At 40.2% G+C, this 7,500-nt stretch overlaps 1 non-coding gene across 1 annotated transcript in view; it reads right to left on the bottom strand.

Moving 5' to 3' along the window:
• Positions 1–1,200, bottom strand: part of LOC123719795 — a 1,906-nt gene extending 706 nt beyond the window's left edge. The window contains exon 1 of the ribosomal RNA XR_006755892.1: positions 1–1,200. This exon is cut by the window's left edge and continues 706 nt beyond it. This is a non-coding gene — a ribosomal RNA (small subunit ribosomal RNA).
• Positions 1,201–7,500: the final 6,300 nt, after the last annotated feature.

The following is a 7,500-nucleotide window of genomic DNA, read 5'->3' as shown; positions in this document are numbered from 1 at the left end:
AGCTTTGCAACCATACTCCCCCCGGAGTCCAAAATCTTTGGTTTCCCGGAAGCTGCCCGCCGAGCCATTGTAGTAACGTCGGCGGATCGCTAGATGACATATTTACGGTTAGAACTAGGGCGGTATCTAATCGCCTTCGAACCTCTAACTTTCGTTCTTGATTGATGAAAACACCTTTGGCAAATGCTTTCGCTGATGTTCGTCTTGCGACGATCCAAGAATTTCACCTCTAACGTCGCAATACGAATGCCCCCAGTTATCCCTATTAATCATTACCTCGGAGTTCTGAAAACCAACAAAATAGAACCGAGATCATATTCTATTATTCCATGCACGAAATATTCAAGCGGCATTTTGAGCCCGCTTTGAGCACTCTAATTTGTTCAAAGTAAAATTGTCGGCCCACCTCGACACTCACCGAAGAGCACCGCGATAGGATTTTGATATTGAACCGGCGTTTTACCGCCGGCTCACCGACGATATGCTCCGCAGACGTGTCAGTATCACCGCGGATGCGGTGCACCGACAGCGCGGCGCACAAATGCAACTACGAGCTTTTTAACCGCAACAATTTTAGTATACGCTATTGGAGCTGGAATTACCGCGGCTGCTGGCACCAGACTTGCCCTCCAATTGTTCCTCGTTAAAATATTTAAAGTGTACTCATTCCGATTACGAGGCCTCGTAAGAGTCCCGTATCGTTATTTTTCGTCACTACCTCCCCGTGCCGGGAGTGGGTAATTTGCGCGCCTGCTGCCTTCCTTGGATGTGGTAGCCGTTTCTCAGGCTCCCTCTCCGGAATCGAACCCTGATTCCCCGTTACCCGTGACAACCATGGTAGTCGCAGAAACTACCATCGAAAGTTGATAAGGCAGACATTTGAAAGATGCGTCGCCGGTACTGGACCGTGCGATCGGCAAAAGTTATCCAGATTCATCAAAATTAACGACTTCGGACGCATGGCCCTCCGCCGATTGGTTTTGATCTAATAAAAGCACTCATCCCATCACTGGTCAGAGTTCTGATTGCATGTATTAGCTCTAGAATTACCACAGTTATCCAAGTAACTGAGTAAGATCTAAGGAACCAAAACTGATATATTGAGCCATTCGCGGTATCGCCTTAATACGGCTTGCACTGAGACATGCATGGCTTAATCTTTGAGACAAGCATATAACTACTGGCAGGATCAACCAGGGAGCTGCTTACGCAAACGACACGCCTACACCGCGGTCACGCGGCTTCGGCGAGCCGCTGGCTCGGCGGCGTCGAGGGGCGCGCGCTTGCGCGCGCGCCTTCTCGACACGCGTGAACGTAACGCGTCGAATTTGCACGCGACGCGACGTTCGCGCTTCATATCGATAGACTAACTTTGACCGGTCTACGAGCGGCCGTCCCGTCACGATCTCGCAACGAGGTGATGTACAACGATGCTCGACCACTGTGAGGGACATAAAACTGCAACGAACACGACCCCGCGGGCGGGAATCGATGTTGTGACAATTTGAAAATTGAACATTCATCTAAACGCAACTTCTCAATTTTTATTCAATACGTTATTGTAAACATATTAAAACTCGGCTGGCAATTACATGCGCACACACACGCATGATTCGCACTAGATACGATCAACGCCCGGAGCTTGAGGGATAAATTCCAACACGACGCTGCGCACACCGTTTCGACGATGGGCGCGTGTGCGTCCTCTTTTATACATTCTTTCCATATACGGTCGCCGTGGCGACCGCGCACGTGTCGAACACGCTAGGCGCCCTGCGTTGAGGTGTGCCTAGAAGCGTATTCTTTTAACATCACAGATAACACCGGGGGAGACGGTCCCAAATCTTGGTCGATTGGTAACATCACCATACGGTCTGCGAACGCGGTGCTATAATATAATTTTATATTATATTATATAAAATATGAGGAGGAGTAGTATGTATATTCTTTGTTATTTTGTGTTGACACAAGAGAGATATATAAAATGTACTATACACCACACACACAGAGAGAGAGAGAGCTGGGAAAGATCTCGGCGGTCTCGCATTCGAAATACGAATTTGATATAATTTCCTCCGAAAATCCATACCCATATCTATATCATCCATGCGCGAATATATGTATATAATATTCTCACACTTCGCACAAACACAAAAACAAGAACACATTCTCTCTCGTCCGTCGTTCGTGTCTATTTGAGACGAACGACGCGCGGCAACGAGAACGAGTCGACGCTGTGCGCACGACTGTTTCGCTCCACATCTATACCGAGAGCAATAGTCCGCGTCGGCATTGGAGCGGACGTCGAATGTTTCTCGTAGAGCGAGCGAGAGAGAGACGATTTTTCATTTTATTATGTATGTGTATTGGCGTGCAGTAGTAGCACGTAGTAGTACTAGTAGTAGTAGTAAAAAAATATTATTATTTATTTTATTGACTGATATGATTTTGTTTGTTTTCTTTTTTTTGCATAGACATTTGTATTGATAGATATGTTTCTCGTTGAAGCTCGCAGCACACGCTCAGAGAAATGGCAATGGGGGTTTATTTTAAAAAAAAAAAAAAAAAAAAAAAAAACAATTAATTTATTAATAATATGTATGTATGTATGTATGTATGTATGTATGTATGTATGTATAATAATGAATTATAATAATTATTCCGATGCAACGTCAGAGGAAAATGTTTCTCGTACAGGTGCGGCGCGCGACGGCCGGCCGCTCGACAGTTTCGCGCCGAATGTTTCTCGTTGAAGCTCGCAGCACACGCTCAGAGAAATGGCAATGTGGGTTTATTTGAAGAAAAGAAAAAACAAAAAAAACAATTATATTTATTAATAATATGTATGTATGTATGTATGTATGTATGTATGTATGTATAATAATGAATTATAATAATTATTCCGATGCAACGTCAGAGGAAAATGTTTCTCGTACAGGTGCGGCGCGCGACGGCCGGCCGCTCGACAGTTTCGCGCCGAATGTTTCTCGTTGAAGCTCGCAGCACACGCTCAGAGAAATGGCAATGTGGGTTTATTTGAAGAAAAGAAAAAACAAAAAAAACAATTATATTTATTAATAATATGTATGTATGTATGTATGTATGTATGTATGTATGTATAATAATGAATTATAATAATTATTCCGATGCAACGTCAGAGGAAAATGTTTCTCGTACAGGTGCGGCGCGCGACGGCCGGCCGCTCGACAGTTTCGCGCCGAATGTTTCTCGTTGAAGCTCGCAGCACACGCTCAGAGAAATGGCAATGTGGGTTTATTTGAAGAAAAGAAAAAACAAAAAAAACAATTATATTTATTAATAATATGTATGTATGTATGTATGTATGTATGTATGTATGTATGTATGTATGTATGTATAGTAATGAATTATAATAATTATTCCGATGCAACGTCAGAGGAAAATGTTTCTCGTACAGGTGCGGCGCGCGACGGCCGGCCGCTCGACAGTTTCGCGCCGAATGTTTCTCGTTGAAGCTCGCAGCACACGCTCAGAGAAATGGCAATGTGGGTTTATTTGAAGAAAAGAAAAAACAAAAAAAACAATTATATTTATTAATAATATGTATGTATGTATGTATGTATGTATGTATGTATGTATAGTAATGAATTATAATAATTATTCCGATGCAACGTCAGAGGAAAATGTTTCTCGTACAGGTGCGGCGCGCGACGGCCGGCCGCTCGACAGTTTCGCGCCGAATGTTTCTCGTTGAAGCTCGCAGCACACGCTCAGAGAAATGGCAATGTGGGTTTATTTGAAGAAAAGAAAAAACAAAAAAAACAATTATATTTATTAATAATATGTATGTATGTATGTATGTATGTATGTATGTATGTATAATAATGAATTATAATAATTATTCCGATGCAACGTCAGAGGAAAATGTTTCTCGTACAGGTGCGGCGCGCGACGGCCGGCCGCTCGACAGTTTCGCGCCGAATGTTTCTCGTTGAAGCTCGCAGCACACGCTCAGAGAAATGGCCATGTGGGTTTATTTGAAGAAAAGAAAAAACAAAAAAAACAATTATATTTATTAATAATATGTATGTATGTATGTATGTATGTATGTATGTATGTATGTATGTATGTATAGTAATGAATTATAATAATTATTCCGATGCAACGTCAGAGGAAAATGTTTCTCGTACAGGTGCGGCGCGCGACGGCCGGCCGCTCGACAGTTTCGCGCCGAATGTTTCTCGTTGAAGCTCGCAGCACACGCTCAGAGAAATGGCAATGTGGGTTTATTTGAAGAAAAGAAAAAACAAAAAAAACAATTATATTTATTAATAATATGTATGTATGTATGTATGTATGTATGTATGTATGTATAATAATGAATTATAATAATTATTCCGATGCAACGTCAGAGGAAAATGTTTCTCGTACAGGTGCGGCGCGCGACGGCCGGCCGCTCGACAGTTTCGCGCCGAATGTTTCTCGTTGAAGCTCGCAGCACACGCTCAGAGAAATGGCAATGTGGGTTTATTTGAAGAAAAGAAAAAACAAAAAAAACAATTATATTTATTAATAATATGTATGTATGTATGTATGTATGTATGTATGTATGTATAATAATGAATTATAATAATTATTCCGATGCAACGTCAGAGGAAAATGTTTCTCGTACAGGTGCGGCGCGCGACGGCCGGCCGCTCGACAGTTTCGCGCCGAATGTTTCTCGTTGAAGCTCGCAGCACACGCTCAGAGAAATGGCAATGTGGGTTTATTTGAAGAAAAGAAAAAACAAAAAAAACAATTATATTTATTAATAATATGTATGTATGTATGTATGTATGTATGTATGTATGTATGTATGTATGTATGTATAGTAATGAATTATAATAATTATTCCGATGCAACGTCAGAGGAAAATGTTTCTCGTACAGGTGCGGCGCGCGACGGCCGGCCGCTCGACAGTTTCGCGCCGAATGTTTCTCGTTGAAGCTCGCAGCACACGCTCAGAGAAATGGCAATGTGGGTTTATTTGAAGAAAAAAAAAAAAAAAAAAAAAAACAATTAATTTATTAATAATATGTATGTATGTATGTATGTATGTATGTATGTATAATAATGAATTATAATAATTATTCCGATGCAACGTCAGAGGAAAATGTTTCTCGTACAGGTGCGGCGCGCGACGGCCGGCCGCTCGACAGTTTCGCGCCGAATGTTTCTCGTTGAAGCTCGCAGCACACGCTCAGAGAAATGGCAATGTGGGTTTATTTGAAGAAAAGAAAAAACAAAAAAAACAATTATATTTATTAATAATATGTATGTATGTATGTATGTATGTATGTATGTATGTATAATAATGAATTATAATAATTATTCCGATGCAACGTCAGAGGAAAATGTTTCTCGTACAGGTGCGGCGCGCGACGGCCGGCCGCTCGACAGTTTCGCGCCGAATGTTTCTCGTTGAAGCTCGCAGCACACGCTCAGAGAAATGGCAATGTGGGTTTATTTGAAGAAAAGAAAAAACAAAAAAAACAATTATATTTATTAATAATATGTATGTATGTATGTATGTATGTATGTATGTATGTATGTATGTATGTATAGTAATGAATTATAATAATTATTCCGATGCAACGTCAGAGGAAAATGTTTCTCGTACAGGTGCGGCGCGCGACGGCCGGCCGCTCGACAGTTTCGCGCCGAATGTTTCTCGTTGAAGCTCGCAGCACACGCTCAGAGAAATGGCAATGTGGGTTTATTTGAAGAAAAGAAAAAACAAAAAAAACAATTATATTTATTAATAATATGTATGTATGTATGTATGTATGTATGTATGTATGTATGTATGTATGTATGTATAGTAATGAATTATAATAATTATTCCGATGCAACGTCAGAGGAAAATGTTTCTCGTACAGGTGCGGCGCGCGACGGCCGGCCGCTCGACAGTTTCGCGCCGAATGTTTCTCGTTGAAGCTCGCAGCACACGCTCAGAGAAATGGCAATGTGGGTTTATTTGAAGAAAAAAAAAAAAAAAAAAAAAAACAATTAATTTATTAATAATATGTATGTATGTATGTATGTATGTATGTATGTATAATAATGAATTATAATAATTATTCCGATGCAACGTCAGAGGAAAATGTTTCTCGTACAGGTGCGGCGCGCGACGGCCGGCCGCTCGACAGTTTCGCGCCGAATGTTTCTCGTTGAAGCTCGCAGCACACGCTCAGAGAAATGGCAATGTGGGTTTATTTGAAGAAAAGAAAAAACAAAAAAAACAATTATATTTATTAATAATATGTATGTATGTATGTATGTATGTATGTATGTATGTATAATAATGAATTATAATAATTATTCCGATGCAACGTCAGAGGAAAATGTTTCTCGTACAGGTGCGGCGCGCGACGGCCGGCCGCTCGACAGTTTCGCGCCGAATGTTTCTCGTTGAAGCTCGCAGCACACGCTCAGAGAAATGGCAATGTGGGTTTATTTGAAGAAAAGAAAAAACAAAAAAAACAATTATATTTATTAATAATATGTATGTATGTATGTATGTATGTATGTATGTATGTATGTATGTATGTATAGTAATGAATTATAATAATTATTCCGATGCAACGTCAGAGGAAAATGTTTCTCGTACAGGTGCGGCGCGCGACGGCCGGCCGCTCGACAGTTTCGCGCCGAATGTTTCTCGTTGAAGCTCGCAGCACACGCTCAGAGAAATGGCAATGTGGGTTTATTTGAAGAAAAGAAAAAACAAAAAAAACAATTATATTTATTAATAATATGTATGTATGTATGTATGTATGTATGTATGTATGTATGTATAATAATGAATTATAATAATTATTCCGATGCAACGTCAGAGGAAAATGTTTCTCGTACAGGTGCGGCGCGCGACGGCCGGCCGCTCGACAGTTTCGCGCCGAATGTTTCTCGTTGAAGCTCGCAGCACACGCTCAGAGAAATGGCAATGTGGGTTTATTTGAAGAAAAGAAAAAACAAAAAAAACAATTATATTTATTAATAATATGTATGTATGTATGTATGTATGTATGTATGTATGTATGTATGTATGTATAATAATGAATTATAATAATTATTCCGATACAATGTCAGAGGAAAATGTTTCTCGTACAAGATCGCCACGCGACGCGACAAGATGCCGTTCAACGGCACGATATCTACAACTCTGTCGATATATATGTAGATAGTATCTACTCTGTCAAGTATATGTGTGTAACGTGTGGTGGTGTGTGGTGTGGGGTTTTGTTAGCGATAGCGATACGTTTCTAGTTAAAATTGAATATTTAAAAATAAAAACTCTTCTGGTAAGAAAAACTATTTATGGTTTATTATGGTGTGTCTAGTGCAACAACATCAACATTGTCATAATCATAATAATATAATTATTATTAGGGCTATAGGTTAACCTTCCAAATAGGGACCGTCGATTTAAATGTCGATATTTTTAATTATTCTAGATAGTACTCACTAAAAGAAACTTAA

This window comes from Pieris brassicae, unplaced genomic scaffold (genome assembly GCF_905147105.1).
Source record: "Pieris brassicae unplaced genomic scaffold, ilPieBrab1.1, whole genome shotgun sequence".
In the NCBI taxonomy this organism is placed as follows: domain Eukaryota; kingdom Metazoa; phylum Arthropoda; class Insecta; order Lepidoptera; family Pieridae; genus Pieris; species Pieris brassicae.
This window is presented reverse-complemented; position numbering and strand designations above follow the sequence as displayed.